The sequence below is a fragment of the Anabrus simplex genome, chromosome X (genome assembly GCF_040414725.1).
Source record: "Anabrus simplex isolate iqAnaSimp1 chromosome X, ASM4041472v1, whole genome shotgun sequence".
Taxonomy (NCBI): domain Eukaryota; kingdom Metazoa; phylum Arthropoda; class Insecta; order Orthoptera; family Tettigoniidae; genus Anabrus; species Anabrus simplex.
The window spans coordinates 125,464,285-125,482,694 of NC_090279.1; the positions used below are offsets into that span (position 1 = coordinate 125,464,285).

Genomic DNA, 18,410 nt, shown 5'->3' on the forward strand with positions numbered 1-18,410 from the left:
CTATCAGGCATGGATTTGTTGCCCGGTTTAACCTTGCAAGGGCGTTATAGACTCGAGTTTGAGATTCGATCCCAGGCTTAACCTAGCTAGACAAGATGAGATATGGTCCATGGATGTTAGGAGCTGAGGTTGGAAATGGATGGCGGCCATTCACATTACTTTAATAGGACAAAGGAGATGGTGTAAAGCTTAATAGGTGTGCTATATTCGTAGGGGCATAACGCTCAAAGGTGACATCAGATCATGGAACTGAGTGACTGCAAAAGGCCAAAAGCGCAAAAATGATACAGATCAACATGGCAAAGGACAAATGTGCAAAAGTGTTAAATGGCTAAAGAACAAAATGGCAATAGGGCTAAAACTAAAGGGCGAAAGGGAATGAGGTACGGTCTAGGACTCAAGAGCTGAACGTGGAACAAGATGGTGGTACGGGACTACGGAGATGGTAAAAGGTTTAATGCATGTGCATTATTCTTAGGGACATACCTTTATATAGCTACCTCAAGCTCCTTGAACTGAGCGACTGCAGAGTCAAAGATGCTAGCATGTAGGCTGATGCGTAATGTGCTGTTGGTATTTAGTGCTTGGAACCCCAATTTTCTTATTGTAACAATTCGAGCTCAGAGATTTGAATTCTGGAGGCTTATAGTAGCTTATAATACTGTTGATATGACTCAAGGGATTAAAATTTAAGTGTTCAGAACTGGAAAAATATGTTCGCACTATATGTGACCGGGAACTGAACGCAGAGCTCATCCCTTTGGACTGCTGAGTATCCTGCTAAGTAAAAGACTGCACACTGAAAGTGTCCATTTAATTCAAAACACCTAACGTTTGAGCTGAGAGAAATTAAAAATCCCCACACCGACTGGGAATATAACTCGGCAATCTTTCCCTTGGATTGCTGACTACCATAGTAACTAAATGATTGTGTGTTGAATCTAAAACACCGAACCTTTCAGCTACAAGGAATGAAAAATTCGCTGACCCGACTAGGATTCGAACCCGGTAATCATTTACTTGGGAAAGAAACAAGCGTGCTAACTAAATGACTGTACATTAACAGCTTATGTGTTTCATTAAAACACCTAGCTTTAGCCTTACAAGATTCAGAGGAAAAAATCACCTACAGAACTAGGATTTGAACATGGAGCTCGCTTGGACCCAAAGCTGAAGTGCTATTCAAATATCTAACACCAAAAATTAAAACTTTTAATTCTGAACAAAGAAAACAATCGCTGAATTGGGTTCTCAAACCTGGAGCTAACTTCGAATCAGAACTTAAAGTCTTGAGTTCACAAGAAGAAAAAATATTAAAAGTCCTCAACCCGACCCAGAATCCATGACGGGCTTTTCTTTCACTAAAGACTAGGTGTGAACGATTAGCACAAACTATGTCAATTGAATGTGGAAAGAGAATGCAACAAATTATGTACTAAGTGAGGTCGTGACATATGTGCGTCTTAGCAAAAAAAAAAAGACTGATTCCAAGAACATTCTGATTAGACTTCGAAATATTTGCTGTGATATGAAATACAAAGTTCATTGTTTTTGCAATTAGCCTAGTATGCACATCTCAGCAAAAGAACATTGGCGGTACAAGCAAGTTGACTAGACTCCGAAGTAACTTATTTAGTAAGACAGGGAGTACAAAGTTTATTGTTCGCGCATTGAGCTCTAGGCTACAGATTTGAACCCTGGAGACGTGTAATTGCCTGATGGTTTACATCACTTGGTAACTAACATTAGAGAAGCGAGCAAATAAAAAAATCACCAGGCCGCCTGGGAAACAAACTAACATAACAGCTAAAGGAATCAAAACCCACAACCTTCAGGAATAACACAAGTAATTAAACATTGTCAATAATATGTGTACTGTACCATTACGTTACAATTGACGTCAATTGACATGAAGATAGATCGGATGAAAAATGGCGCAGGTCAGCTTCAAGCGTCAAGAATGCACGCAGTAACTTTTTATGACAAGTTGATCGCAATTGCATTGCCCGGCGAGAAGGAAAGGAAACTATGAAAAATGAACAATTGTACGTAAAAAAATTGAAAACGTCCTATTCTTATCTACTTTGGCAAATAAAAGAAAGATTACACCAGAAACGTGCTATAAAATTCTGATTACCTAACCAGAAGGACAACTATTATAATCGAGAAAACCGTACTAGAATCCGTACGCGGGAAGAATCCAATAACACACTATTGAAAACTAGTTTTAAAAACGGCAGGGAAGCACGTATAATACACTCCAAGTACTGTGCTGAAGAAGAGGTGTCGGATTAAGGCATTCATAAATAAGGCCAATAGTAACTTAATAAGCGGCCAGATTTTCTCAAACGATACGAATAATCCATCTACAAGATTCAAATAACATTGTTTAGGCAATTTATTTCACCAAGAAAGAACCAATTTATAAAGATATAATTAACTCTGACCGTTATCCTTAAAGAATAAGAAGCATGAATACAATTAGTCAATGTACTTGGTAGAGCTTTGTATACGAAAAACTAAGATGTATTCTGTGAAATTAACAATGTCTTTTCGTTACATGGAATTTGGACTCGAAATGGAGGAAGGCTGACCAGATCATCGTAAGCTCAGGCCCGGTGACTTAGAGAGATCCAGTATGGCGTAATCCAGCACGAGGCTAGATGTTCTGAGATGCCATGAGGAGGAAGAAGAAACCAACATCGGACATAAAAATGGCTTGAGATAAGTAACATTTTCAAGAAATTTAACTATCAAATTACTTCATTTAGTGTAGTATAATTGTAGAAGTGCTGAAGTGCCAAAATATAACTTGTTTGTGCCAATATGTGAATTCTAAGGCATATGCCGGAGAAAATAACCACAGATATGTGTTATGTATGTATAGTAATATACTGCCGTGCTCATAAGTTGATCTTAGGTTAATGTGAGCAGTATCGGGAAGTGAATGATGATGTTTTTGAACCTATATGCTTAAGAGAACGTCGTATATCAAACTAGGCGAGGCTAAGATAAGAAAGTGAAGTGTATAGTAAGAAGCCTAGGTTACCCAACGACCAGATCGACTAACAAGGCCAATATCGTTCATATTTCCGAAGAATTGGAATAAAGTAGCAGCTTGCAGTGTTATGAATAGATACTGAGGTAAAAGAAGTGTTTTACTGCGACGTAGTATTAAATATGGGGAAGTTGAGTAAAGATACTGATTGTATGCGGAGGAATCGCAGTAATTAGATGCGATAATAATATGTTGTTGGTGTTTTTGAAATGTTGAATAGTTATTGTGTAAAGAATGATTGATTGACATAGGCGCGAATTTATGGCCTAGCTACGGTTATGTTATGATTGAAAATGAGGCAAGCAATGGAATTAAGGCCTAGATACGTGAATATTAAGTATAGCATAGAGGTTAGATGGTCGATTGGTTGAACTTAAATCAAATATTGAGATAGGTTGATCGTAATTTACATGTGTTTTGAAGCACATATGGGAAAGAGATATAGTCGCCTAGCAATATATTTGTCTCACATAGTGAATATATAATATTGGAGTACGTTTTAACCTAAACATGGCACATCGGTAGGCAGTAAAAGGATTCATTTTAATTGAATATACACATAGTATTTAATTGATCTGTACGACTCTAGCAGGTTATGACGATTGATGAACATGGATATGGCACTCGTAAATGAAAAATTTTGATTTTATTTAGGCACATATTTTTTAAAATATAAGGATGTTGGAGTTGATATTAATATGGTTAGGATTAATTTCTTTTAATTACTTAAGATGGCATTTTGAAGCCATAGTTGGAAAGGAGTTACTTATCTCATGCCACAAACAAGTCAATACGTATTTCCAAACCAATCCTAAAGAAGACTGCAAATAGACCTAAAGGAAAGAAAGACCACTCCCTCATTTAATAAAGAATAAACCTTATTTATCCCCATGATGAAATAAAATCATGAAATGTGGTCACACAACAAAATAATAATGCCTAAATGAATTAATGAAACCTACCCAATTTTAATTGTATTAATTCAAGAATTTGATTTGTCAAGAATGATAATGTGTTACATTTGAGTTTATTTTCCTCTATTACCAGAGATTGATATTATTTTATTATTTGTAGTATTAGCATGCTAATAAATTAGTTTTAAGATTATTTAAGCGTTTATGTTCCAAGGTAGAGATAGGAAGATTAGTTATAAGATAATATATAGACTGGTATTTCGGAGTTATGATATATTTAGAGGCTCATATTGATTTTACGATAGGATTTTGGGGGAAAATGAGTAACTTATTGAACAAATTCACCCTCTTCAACGGAACTTACGAAGGTAGATAGTATTATCGGATATATATGGATGTTTTACCCTGAGATGCTGACTAAACATTGACATGCAACCACCACGCTTGATCTGTATATTCGTCCCCGATTTCATATAGTTAATTAGTAGCATTTAAGAGGAAAGATAGCACGGACAACAACATATTAAATTAGTAATACAACATGAAGCAAATTGAGAGGAAGTACAGCGCGATGGTTATACATACATTGTTGTCGGTCCAACATGGAACTTGATGCCAGCACAGGTTACAGTACACAGACGACATACAGATATATACACATGCACATCATTGTGACTTACCGACTGCAATAAATAATATGAACGACGACCTAGGAAGAATATGTAGGTGGACCGATGACCATGCACTAAAAATCAATGCCCAAAAATCGCAGTGTATTCCTTTAGCTACCCAAAAAATCCACGCACGACTTACAGATATCCATACCCACTCAGTAACATTAAGAGGCACTCAGTTACAATTCAAAGACACAGTTAAAAACCTAGGGATGATAATGGATAAAAACCTTAGTTGGAACGATCGTATAACAGGTATATGTCAGCGAGTGTTTTATTCCTCACATTCCCTTAAAAACCTCAGAGATTTACTCCCCCAAAATGTAAGAAAACTGCTTATCCAAAGTAATGCCAATATTCGACTACTGTGACGTAGTATACAGTAACCTGAACGCCTCACTTTCCATCAAGTTCCAAAAGGTACATAAAGCATGCGTTCGATTTATTTCAGATATACCATGGTTAAGCCATATTTCTCCCGCATTTGATAGGCAGTAGGCAGGTAATTCCAGATTCTTAGCCTGATATTTGACTTTCAAACAACATTCACTGCATAAGATTATATCAAAGGACAGTGGTATGAAAATCGCTTTTATTTCATCTATACGAGTTTGAGAAACTAAACTCTCGGCATTAAGGTGACATGTCAAGTGCGCTTTTATGTCTATTTAGGGCTGACTAGAGAATGTGTGTTGTAGGTTCAAGGGGTGGAGTTTGGGTCAATGGACTAGCAGGTAGACAGTTTGAAGGGATGGGTGGGGAAGGGGAAGTGTGACAAGGCAAGTACTGCTATGGTCACAGGGATTACGGCTGTTTGTGGTATGCATTACCAACTGCTAAAATGAAACTAACTAGAAAACAGCATGCGACTACATCCTAAGAACGGTCAGCAATTTATGTATTTTAGATAATTAAATTGTGAGTAATAATAATAATAATATAAATAACAATAATAATAATAATAACAATTATAATAATAATAGTGATAACGTGCAACAGCAGATTAGGCGTACAGAATACTCAAGTAGGAGCTTACTCTATGTAGTGTTGATGTTAGATCTATGTAGACGTAATACAGAGGCCCGACTTAAATTAGATCCAGATAGGAAAATTTTATTAAAGAGTAAGTGGATGGACAGGTGGTAGGATAAGAAAACAGATAAGCAAATATATATTTAGATAAGTAGATAAATCAATTTGGTAAATGGATAGATACGTAGATAGATGAAAGATACCTAGATAGATAGATAAGGTTACTTGAAAAAAATTTTAAAAGCTAGCTTCTCAGCTGCGACTTACGGTAAAGGATAGGAGTTGACTCACATTGTCAAGTGATAAGGCAGCCCTGCAACAGAAGCTTATGCCATAGGAAGTTCCTTTAACTGGCACACTCTTAATTCCACCCTGTCCGCCTTCTTGATTACGATGTCTCCTGAGTCAGTCCAAGTGTTTGTAAGAACAAAACACTGGATTGCTGTCTTCAAGATGGACATTCTGATAGCCGTAAAATCTTCATGGATTGTTGTGGATAAGCCTTTCAGTTTCATTTTCCTAGTGAAAACATCCTGCTGTGACCGATAAGACATAAATATCACTAGGATACGCCTTGTTTTCTCTAGTAATCAAGGTCCTACTCTGTGACACCTATCAATGTCATTAAGTCTAACATCTGCACCTACTACTTTGCACACGTTGAGCACTAGTTCATCACAGTTTCCGTTCGAACATTCAGGGATGCCGAAATTTCTTACATTACTTCTCCTTCTGTACTACTCCAATGAATTGCACTTGGCATCCATATCCTCCTTCAGTTTGCGGATTTCTGCCTCCTTGTTACCATGTTCTTCAGTTAAATCTGAAAATGCTTCGATATTAAAATTTGAAAACTTTTCAAATTCTTTTACAACCAGTTGTGTCATGCGGGTCGAAATGGCCTGCACAATTTTTTCCAAGAAGCTGTCCGAGTTATTGAAATCATCCAGCACACACTTCACGAGGCAGTCTAAGCTGGCAGCACTGGTAGTGGCTGGGCTTCCAACTCCATCGTTTCCAGATTTTCTTTACATTGCAAATTTGGAAGAAAAAGATCAACACCAACAAAAAATATGGGTATATCGATTCGTAAATACAAACATAACACTTCCGCAAGTTTCTAGCACTTCCACTGAAGTACAACACCTTCAAATCACTTGATTACTGTGGAGCCTCACTCACTGACGTCCGTCACCAACCATTTCATCAGATAGGTTAGAAACTCAACATGGCGCGACTCGAACAGTGTCACATTGCTGGTCACATTTACACAAGGTTTACCTACATCAGCACATTTAATAACTGTAATAATAATAATAATCATAATAATAATGAGCACTCGAAGGAGTATTAAGTTTAAGCGAATTTCACACTTTCCTGCATTGAGTCAGTGTCTTTTCTCTTTTTACATTTTATGAGGTAGTGACTATCGCACACGTCATTACATAGTAAACAAACAGTAATTTGTTGGGTAGTGGAATTTTGTCTATATGCATATTTTGCTGTGGAAGCCATACATGTAAGCGATTAGAAAACTGAGAACGCAATATAGGCCTCACCATTCCTCAACAACACAGAATATACAATAGTAAGCAGATCAAAACATTGAAAATTCGATCGAACATAGTCGCTACTGCTTGCTATATGCTATTCATATAGCTATTGAAGATATCAGTTACTTCATATTCGCAATCACACTTGGTTTTGTTAATGTTTACTCAGGTTTCTTTACAATTTATTCCTGGCATAAAAGACATGCCCAAGATTAATCTTACAAAAATTGAAAAATATGCTTCTATTAACGGACAAATAGGGTATGTCCATTTTATCTGGCAGAAGAACGAATTTCCAGATTGTTTTCTGAATTTCCTGGTTTTCCCACTATTTCTGGAATTCTCTGACATTCCCCGGTTACCAGTATTCCCTATGGGTGGACACCCTGTTAATCCCGTATTTGTTTGGTGAGGCCACAGTCTTCTTATTTTTGTTGAAAACGTGAAAAAAGGTTCACGACTGTGTGTTGCCGTGTGTGTCTTTACTAGCTGATGTGATAGCCTCCTCTTGTCCTATTATTCAAATGGGGATGCTTGTGCTAGAAGTTGGCTACAGCTTCATTATTGAAATTGAATATTGAGGGATGTGTGGTGAAGAATCTGTAATGAGAGGAGGCTAGAAGGATTTTTAAGATTATAGCAAAAAGGGAAAAATTTGACGAAAAATGCTGTGTACAAAATTACTCACCCCATCGACCTTTCTGGTGGGAAGTAGTTGCCTTTGCAGCATCAGAACCAATGACAGTTGCACTTCTTGTATTGTATCTGTATGTAATTGATGGAAGGGGGTGTGGTGGAGGAGAGAAGATGGGCGGAACATTGAGCTTATGCGCTGCAGGCTGTAGGCTGAACATTTACAGTGATAATGGCACAAACTTCTTTGAAGCAGCAAAAGAAATCAAGGCCTTTCTGCAAAACAACCCTCAGAAAACCAACTCTTCACACAACTGCAGGCATGGGACTGACATGGCATTTCATCCCTCCTGCAGCACCACACTTTGGTGGAATCTGGGAAGCAGCTGTCAAGAGTCTGATATATCACCTGAGAAGAGTGATGGATTCTTATTGCTTCACCAACAAAGAAGGTACCACTCTTATAACACATACATCCTCTCACCAAGGATTTTTTTAACGTGTCTTAATTGTGTAAATTGTTGTTTGTGAACTTACAAGTTTCCTCATTTTTATAAAGACACATACCTCTATGTAACACCTTGACTAGAGTAATCAGGATCCTGATTATAATCCATTAGGCATGAGATCATGGCTGATGATGCCCAAACAATGGGCGGAACATGTCCCCTTAAATTAGTATTACAATATATAAATCTTAATTTTAAGACCCCAATGCATATTGAATACATGGATTTCAATAAACTTTTTTTAACATTGTTGAATTAATTTACATTTCAATATGGACCAGTCATGTATGGTTAGAACTAGGGCGGTATCTGATCGCCTTCGAACCTCTAACTTTCGTTCTTGATTAATGAAAACATACTTGGCAAATGCTTTCGCTTCGGTCCGTCTTGCGACGATCCAAGAATTTCACCTCTAACGTCGCAATACGAATGCCCCCGCCTGTCCCTATTAATCATTACCTCGGGTTCCGAAAACCAACAAAATAGAACCGAGGTCCTATTCCATTATTCCATGCACACAGTATTCAGGCGCAGCCGGCCTGCTTTAAGCACTCTAATTTGTTCAAAGTAAACGTGCCGGCCCACCTCGACACTCAATGAAGAGCACCGCGGTAGGATTTCATCGGGGTCCGCCTACGGCGCGCAGGAACCGCACGCGGATAACCACGGCGGCCGCGCGCTTTCGACTCGCCACCACCGGCAGGACGTCCCACGAACCATGCCAGTTAGACACCGACGAGCGATGAACCGACAGCGTGGGACACAAATCCAACTACGAGCTTTTTAACCGCAACAACTTTAATATACGCTATTGGAGCTGGAATTACCGCGGCTGCTGGCACCAGACTTGCCCTCCAATGGATACTCGTTAAAGGATTTAAAGTGTACTCATTCCGATTACGGGGCCTCACCCCGATGAAATCCTACCGCGGTGCTCTTCATTGAGTGTCGAGGTGGGCCGGCACGTTTACTTTGAACAAATTAGAGTGCTTAAAGCAGGCCGGCTGCGCCTGAATACTGTGTGCATGGAATAATGGAATAGGACCTCGGTTCTATTTTGTTGGTTTTCGGAACCCGAGGTAATGATTAATAGGGACAGGCGGAGGCATTCGTATTGCGATGTTAGAGGTGAAATTCTTGGATCGTCGCAAGACGGACCGAAGCGAAAGCATTTGCCAAGTATGTTTTCATTAATCAAGAACGAAAGTTAGAGGTTCGAAGGCGATCAGATAGCGCCCTAGTTCTAACCATAAACGATGCCAGCTAGCGATCCGCCGAAGTTCCCTTGATTGTTGTAAACAACCCACGGAGTGAAATTAAAGTCCACTATTTGTATCAGAGTTGAACCCTGTACACAAATATTATATTAATATTGTGCAGGAAACTAGAATGCCATCTTCTTGTTGGCGGGAGACTCCAATATTAGTGGAGTAAAAAATTTAGAAATTCTGTATCATCTCACAAATATAATTATGATGGCGGAACACCTTTGACTATTTCATCCTGACACTCAACTCTCTTAGGATCTCATCAGCAAGGGGGACAGAAAGAAGCCTCACTGATACATGTCTCAAGTGTTCTATGATGAATGCAGATACCTCAGAACAATTAACGTGTAATACACAAATGGTGCCTGTAACCCAGAATTACCCATGCCTTAGAACCGCTGGCCAAATTCTAATGAAAAATTGTGTGAAACAGAACAAGACCAGACTGCCTAGCTACCAAGGCTGTCTACATAGACATGATATCTGACCTCACCACAACATTTCTCTCTGCACTTTATAGACTTAGTTCTCAGAGAGGTCAACCCCTGAACATTTAGAGTAATTACAGCACAAACTTCTTCAGAGCAGCTACAGAAATCAAGGCCTTTCTGCAAAACCACCCTCAGAAACCATCTTTTCACACAACTGCAGACATGGGACTGATGTGGCATTTCATCCCTTGTGCAGCATCACACTTTGGTGGAATCTAGGAAGCAGCTGTCAAGATTCTGATATAACACCTCAGATGAGTGATGGATTCTTATCACTTCACCAAAAAAGAATGGACCATTCTTACTATACATACTCTCACATCCTATCACCAAAGCTAAATGATGACCCTTTTGACACTTCTTACCTATCTACATCCCATTTCCTTATAGAAGAGCCAATTACTACACTCCCTGATATTGATTTTACTTCCCCTCTCATCACAACCTTGCCCACATAGCTATATTTTCAGCAGCTAACCCAGAACTCCTGGAAGAGATGGTGAAATGAATATCTCAATAAATGGGCAATGAAATACCCCATAGCAACATAGTCATACTGAAAGAAGATGACACTCATGCTATGAAGTGGACAAAGACAGTGATCAAATGTGCATCCTGGTAATGACAAATTCATTCATGCAACGAATTTTCAGGCGAGTAATGGTGAAATTATAAGGCCTATCACAAACACTATCTCTTATGAAGTATGAAACCTCTTGCATGTTTAACCACTTGATGTACTTTGAAGGATCTCTCCGTCCTGGCTCTCGACTGCACTCCGGTACAAAGACGGATCGCTCCGTCCGCGCGTACTGTTTATTTCCGGACCCACTCCAAGCAGGTTTCCTTTGTGAAGGATTTGATATTAGTTAGGTAACCTCCTGACAGATGGAATCACTGTTTTATTCCACTGATGTATTCGATAAACACGCCTGTGCATTTATTCCGTGGAAAGAATAACCAGTATCTTAGCAACCCCATCGTAAGCGAAATCATGGCTGCCTCCATGTTGAGTGGCGAAGCGATTATATGGGAATTTTTAGAAGAGAATGACATTGATATAGAAATAAGTGATGAAGAATTTAGTGGATATGGAAAGTAGTGAAAGTAGTTCATGTGATAGAAACTTCAGCCCTCGTACAGGTGAACAAAGTGGTGTTTTGCCGTCAAATACGTCACTTTTAGGCCTACAACTGATGCCGCACCAGCGGCTTCTAATCATGTGTTACAAGATAGGGAATCGAACTGGGAGCACGTAAGTAATACTCCAGAGTATCATTCATGCATCGCAAGTGGTGAAATAGTGTTTTCCACAGGCACCTAGGACAATGCCCGAACGAACTACAAGTTGTGAATGAATTTCTAACAGCAGACTTTTCGGGAACATCTAACCAATGAGGTAAATGCTTATGCAACTAAATGTCTTGTATCGGCTGCCGAGGAAATAAATGGGGTAATGTCATTTGGAAAGGAACTCTGGTTTCCTGTATCTGTGGATGTAAAGAAGGCCAGATTACCTTGAAGTGGTAAAGTATGATGGCAAGAAGAAGTACAGACCCAATCTTGTTTTTGACTACAACTGTGGAAAGGGTGGTGTTGATTCCCATGACCAGAGACCCGCATCATTCCCCTTGATGAGGAAGTATGCAAAAGGATACAAAAAATATACTTCTACATGCTAGACATGACACTTCTGAATTCCAACATCACTCATCCCCTCCTCAACCCTGAAAAGAAGCAAGTAGGCTTTACCACCTTCCGGATCAATTTGGCCGAACAGCTGTTGGCAAGTGAGACCTGCCTGACTATCCAAAATAAGGCACCCAAGCCCTGGGGATACACCACTGAGGCTTCAAGAGAGTCACTGGGGACACTTTCCGACCAAAGGTTATCCCATCACAGAGATGCAAAGTCTGTGTGACACGGGGTCTGAGGAAGGAATCTTTATTTGAATGCCACCGGTGCAAGGTGGCGATGCACGAATGTGACTGTTTTATGATCTACCATATTCATAAAGACTTCACAAAGTACATCTGACAGTAGTTTGGATATATCAAATAATAATAATGTTATGTGCTTTACGTCCCAATAACTACTTTTTAAGGTCTTCGGAGACGCTGAGGTGCCAGAATTTAGTCCCGCAGGAGTTCTTTTACGGGCCAGTAAATCTACCGACACGGGGCTGTCGTATTTGAGCACCTTCAAATACCACCGGACTGAGCCAGGATCGAAGCTGCCAAGTTGGGGTTAGAAGGCCAGCGCTTTAACCGTCTGAGCCACTCAGCCCGGCAGTTTGGATATTTCCTCTCATTATTTTGCAGTAAAGCATGCTTTTTCAGTGTCAGTGATAATATCATGTAAAGTAATGAAAATAAATGGTACACCAAGGCATAAATAAGTTCAGTTAAATGGTATGTGAAAGGGTTAAGTAAAATTATCAGTCACAATGGACAAGTAACATAACAGATCACATTAGGTCAATTGCCACGAGATGGCTACAATGTGTGTAGTATATTAAGCGAACACCCATAGTAAACAAGCGTATCACCAGCAACTTGTATCAACAAATTACTGTATTATCTCGAAATCAATAATTAATATAATCAATAAGATAACAAAGGTGTTTCATTTGGAAGCAACTAGTAAAATATCCTGTAACAGTAACAAAACAATGTACCTTATAAATACTTTGTGTTCAAAACTATTTACGAATTCAAAAATATTAGTAGGATTGATACCAGCTCTCAAATGATAGAGAGTAGAGGTCTTTGGAATAATCCTAACTGCTGTACGATTCATAACGCAAGATCATGGAACAACTCAAGGGAAAAGTGAAAATAGGTAAGTAAACAGTCAATCTCATAAAAAAGTATATTTTCTGTAGGACTATCAATCATGTGCAATGAAATGAAGGGTCAAACACTGATATATGTTGAGCCATTTTCTAACCATTTCAATTACCTGATTATGGCTTATCAATTATGTACATTACCTCAAGAGGGTTTTCCTGGATCGAACCTGACACGGTTAACTCTGATTTAACTTCCTCTTTCAGAGCTATCACTTCTGATATATGTTCAAAATTTTCCTGTGGAAAATAACATATATTAGGTATGCTCATAACACACATCAACAAATACAGCCACTAACAAATGAGCATATTATTACATTAATTTTCAGTATTACAGTTAGTTTACAGCGATAATGGCACAAACTTCTTCGGAGTAGCTAAAGAAATCAAGGACTTTATGTAAAACAACCCTCAGAAAACCAACTCTTCACACAACCGCAGGCATGGGACTGACACGGCATTTCACCCCTCCTGAGAGCACCACACTTTGGTGGAATCAGGGAAGCAGCTGTCAAGAATCTGATATATCACCTCAGAGGAGTGATGGATCCTTATCACTTCACCAACAACGAATGGACCACTCTTATAACACATACATCCTCTCACCAAAGATTTTTTTAATGTGTCTTAATTTTGTAAATTGTCGTTTGTGAACTTACAAGTTTCCTCCTTTATATAACACACGGTTCTCTACGTAACACGTTGACTACAGTAATCAGGATTGTATTTTAATCCATTAGGCATGAGATCACGGCTGATGATGCCCTAACAATGGGCGAAACATGTCCCCTTAAATTAGTATTACAATATATAAATCTTAATTTTAAGACCCCAATGCATATTGAATACGTGGATTTCAATAAACTTTTGTAACATTGGTGAATTAATGTACAATTCAATATGGACCAGTCATGAGATTTGTAACATATAATTATCTGAGATTGTTGTAAACAATCCAGGGAGTGAAATTAAAGTCCACTGTTTGTATCGGAGTTGAACCCTGTACACAAATATTACATTAATATTGTGCAGGAAACTAACAACTTGTATAAACACTATTTATCCAATCATAGATTAAGAAGGCCATCTTCTTGTCAGTGGATGACCGCACAATACTCCAATACTAGTGGACTGGAAACATTAGAAATTCTGTATCACCTCACAAATATAATTATGATGGCAGAACACCTCGGACTATTTCATCCTGGCACTCAACACTCTGAGAGACAAGTTTAGAATCTCTTCAGAAAGGGGAACGGAAAGAAGCCACACTCATACACATCTCAGGCGTTACATCGTGTCATAATAATTTATGTTTCGCCCATTGCATGGGCATCATCAGCCGTGATCTCATGCTTGGGGGATAAAAATCAGGATCCTGATTGCTGTAGTCAAAGTGTTACATAGAGGAATAATTAATGAGAAATACACAAATGATGCCTTTAACCTCGACATACCCATTCCTTAAAACTAGAATAGACTGTGCTGGCCCAGTTCTAATAAAAAAATGTGTGAAAACGAACAAGACCAGACTGCCTAGCTACCAAGGCTGTCTACACAGACACGATACCTGATCTCACCACAACAACATTTCTCTCCGCACTTTACCAACTTAGTTCTCATACAGGTCAACCCTGAACATTTACAGCAATAATGGCACAAACTTATTTGGAGCAGCTACAGAAATCAAGGCCTTCCTGCAAAACAACCCTCAGAAAACCAACTCTTCGCACAACTGCAGGCATGGGACTGACGTGGCATTTCATCCCTCCTTCAACACCACACATTGGTAGAATCTGGGAAGCAGCTGTCAAGAGTCTGATTTAACGCCCCAGACAAGTGATGGATTCTTATCACTTCAACAACAAAGAATGGACCATTCTTGAAACACATACATCCTCTCACCAAAGCTAAATGATCAACCTTTTGACACTTCTTACACAACTACAACCCATTTCCTTATAGGAGAGCCAATTACTACACTCTCTGATCAAGATTATACTTCCTCTCTGATCACAACATTGTCCACATGGCTATATTTTCAGCAGTTAACCCAGAACTCCTGGAAGAGATGGTGAAATGAATATCTCAATAAATGGGCAATGAAATACCCCACAGCAACATAGTTATAGTGAAAGAAGATGACATACATGCTATGAAGAGGACGATGACAGTGATCAAATGTGCATCCTGGTAATGATGAATTCATATATGCAACGAATGTTCAGGTGAGTAATGGTGAACTTACAAGGCCTATTCACAAACACTATCCCTTACGAAGTATGAAACAGAAAGGCAAGGTAACTCTTGTATGGCTTATTTATTTATTGTGTGTTTAGGTAATATTGTTGTGAGATTACCTGTGGAACGCAGAGAGGTGAAAGAAGGTGTCAGCTTGAATGGGTCTATCTACGATATCGAAGATTAATTAAAACTTTAAAACGAAGGTTATACTTCTTTTCAGACCTCAAATTTAACACAATTCCTCACTAAGTCAAGGAGCAAAATGTCAGGTACAAAATAGCAAACAAGAATAGAAATCCAAGAGTTGGAAATTACAAGTTTTGAGCTTCCAGCTCCAATTTACAAGTTTACAACTTCATAAATGTTGCGTTTGGTTAGATAACGAGAGATATCTCCCAAGACACAGTTCAAGAGCACCTTGCTCCAAAGGTTACACATACGGCCTTCCAAAGGCCCCACTCAAAATTGTACCAATATCAGACAAGAGTTTACATGCTCTTTAAATTCAACCAAGGAGGCTGTGCTCGCAATTCTTTACAGCCTACTCAAGGAAACATTACACAAAACCTTACAATTTCTGGCATCTCTAAGCACAACCTACAATTTACAATTCCTTTACACAGGGGTATCTAGTACCCATAATACTGGGCCTTCATGGAAAAGAACAACAGGTTGTATTACTGGCCCAAACTCAAAATGTATTCAGTCGTAAATTTGCGCTCCTTGAAAACCAAGTTTTGAAACCCTACTTGGGCTTGTGGCCCGATGATGCAGAGACAAATTTTACACAATTGAGGTGACGCAAAAGAGAAGTTAATGAGTGATTTACAGGAGAAAAAAGTTACAAAATCGTAGTCACCTCAAGATAAACTGAAAGGGATTTTGAGAGGTAAACTCACTCTCTATCCCCAATTTACAGTTTAAGTCTGTATGAAATTTTACATTAGCAGAATGAAAGTTTACATTTTTGAAAACAGCTGTGAGTTTGCGGAGACAGCTACAGATATAGAAAACTGGTGGCCATTACCTGGGCTGACGTTCTGCCTGCCAAAGAATTAGGCACCCCACATCCTGTCTTAACACACACACTCAGAAATTTGACAAGAATAAGACAAGGTAATTAGAAAAGGCCGCGGCTTTTATACCCAAGGGGTGGGTTCGAGAAGGCTCTGGGCTAAATCCGACCACACCCTCCCATTTTATTTGATACTCAAAAAGTTACAAGAAGCTTATGATTGGCTGAAAAATAAATACAGAAAATTTGTGATTGGCCAGACTTCAAAGCTGGCAGGATGAGAAGGAAGTGTTGTAAATCATTGAAGTATCAAAATAAATGAAAGTCAATGTAGTTGAGGAAATTTATAAACCCAAAACTTCTTTAACACGTTGAGTGCCAGACCGATTTTCATAGGATTGCCGTCTAGTGCCATGAGCTAATAACATCGAGTTACTCCCTGGTGCCAAAACGTTCACAGGCTTAACCAAGCAAATGATCGCTGAAATTATGATGTATTTATGATATATTAGGTTAAATTATTATGTATATTAGGTAACATATTGCGACCCCATATGGGGTCGTATTGGTCATTACGAACTGTACACGTACACACGCCCCCATATGGGGTCGTACTTATACAGTAGTTACTGACACGAACCTCGGTAATATTTACCTTTTCCTGTGCAGGGACGCGTTAAATGCTGTTGATTATGAGAGATGTGTTAGCTTGTTCATACTGGAGCCGTAAAAATGTACAATCCCCGATTTTAGGTCAGGAAATGTTTGTAAATGACGATCTTCCGATTTTAGGTTAGGAAATTTTCGTATGGAATATAGTTATATAAAGTAATGAAAATCATGTGAATTTGGTAAATTAGAATGTAACAGAATAATATTATCAGAAGAATTAGTAGTTAAAAAATACTGAACAAGTATATAAATTTGTTTGTATAAATTTTAATTTGATTAAGAGAACCTAACAGCGATGATTGTGCAACATGGGAAACCAGTGACTATATCATTGAAGACGGTCATAATTTTTGCAACAGCTGGCTTAGAAACCCGGATTACAGTGGGGATACGTATGCTGAAGACAGTAACATCAATGTGGATGAACGTGCAAGATAGCTATTGGCTCTGTACTGGGTTCAAAATCACTGTAACTATATACTTCGTCTACACCATCATTGTCCGACTTGTTCGATATATCGTCCAGACTATCTACACTAAATCTTTTACTATTCGATTTATTCGTAATGACTTAAAAAAGAAAAGGAAACTCACAGCTCTGCACACTTACATAAACAATCCGTGCGCGAGATAGACAATGACTTTGTCAACCTACAAAGCACTTTGACGTACCCATATGGGGTCGCGCCAAAACAGGAATTGAGGAATGGGAGGTGGACTATGCACGTACTGAAATAGACGACCAGCAGATGGCAGGAAGAAAATTTATAGAGCTTCGAAACACATACCTACTGCGCACCCAAATGGGTTCGCACAGTTCTCGAGTTAGAACGAACGTACGACCCCATATGGGGACGTGAAGTTCAAAAACTTGACTACTGTCACGTACCCAAGTGTTGTAAATCATTGAAGTATCAAAATAATGAAAGTCAATTCAAAAGTATTAGTAGGAATGATACCAGCTACCAAATGACATAGAGTAGAGGTCTTTGGAATAATCCTAACTGCTGCACAATTCATAACGCAAGATCGCAGAACAACTTGAAGGAAAAGTGAAAACTAGGTAAGTAAACAGTCAATCTCATAAAAAAATATATTATCAGTAGGACTATGAATCATGTGCACTAAAAAGATGGATCAAACTCCAGTATCTGTTGAGCCATTTTCTACCCATTTCGATTATCTGACGATGGCTTATCAAATTATGTACATTACCTCAAGGGAGTTTTCCTGCGTCGACCCTGGCTCTGTTAACTCTGATTTAACTTCTTCTTTCAGAGCTATATCTTCTGATACATGTTCGAAATTTTCCTGTGGAAAATAAGATATATTAGGTATGCTCATAACACACATCTACAAATACAGTCACTAACAAATGAGCATATTATTACATTAATTTTCAGTATTACAGTTAGTTTACAGCGATAATGGCACAAACTTCTTCGGAGTAGCTAAAGAAATCAAGGACTTTATGTAAAACAACCCTCAGAAAACCA

General features: G+C 38.7%; 1 long non-coding RNA gene across 1 annotated transcript in view; it reads right to left on the reverse strand.

The window, feature by feature from the left end:
• The window catches only part of LOC137503102 (uncharacterized), a 58,183-nt gene extending 40,038 nt beyond the window's left edge, over nucleotides 1-18,145 (reverse strand). The window contains exons 1-2 of the long non-coding RNA XR_011019050.1: nucleotides 18,130-18,145; nucleotides 13,125-13,220 (exon numbers count right to left, since the gene is read on the reverse strand). This is a non-coding gene — a long non-coding RNA (uncharacterized lncRNA). The remainder of the gene's footprint in view (nucleotides 1-13,124; nucleotides 13,221-18,129) is intronic.
• Between the last annotated feature and the right edge of the window lie 265 nt (nucleotides 18,146-18,410).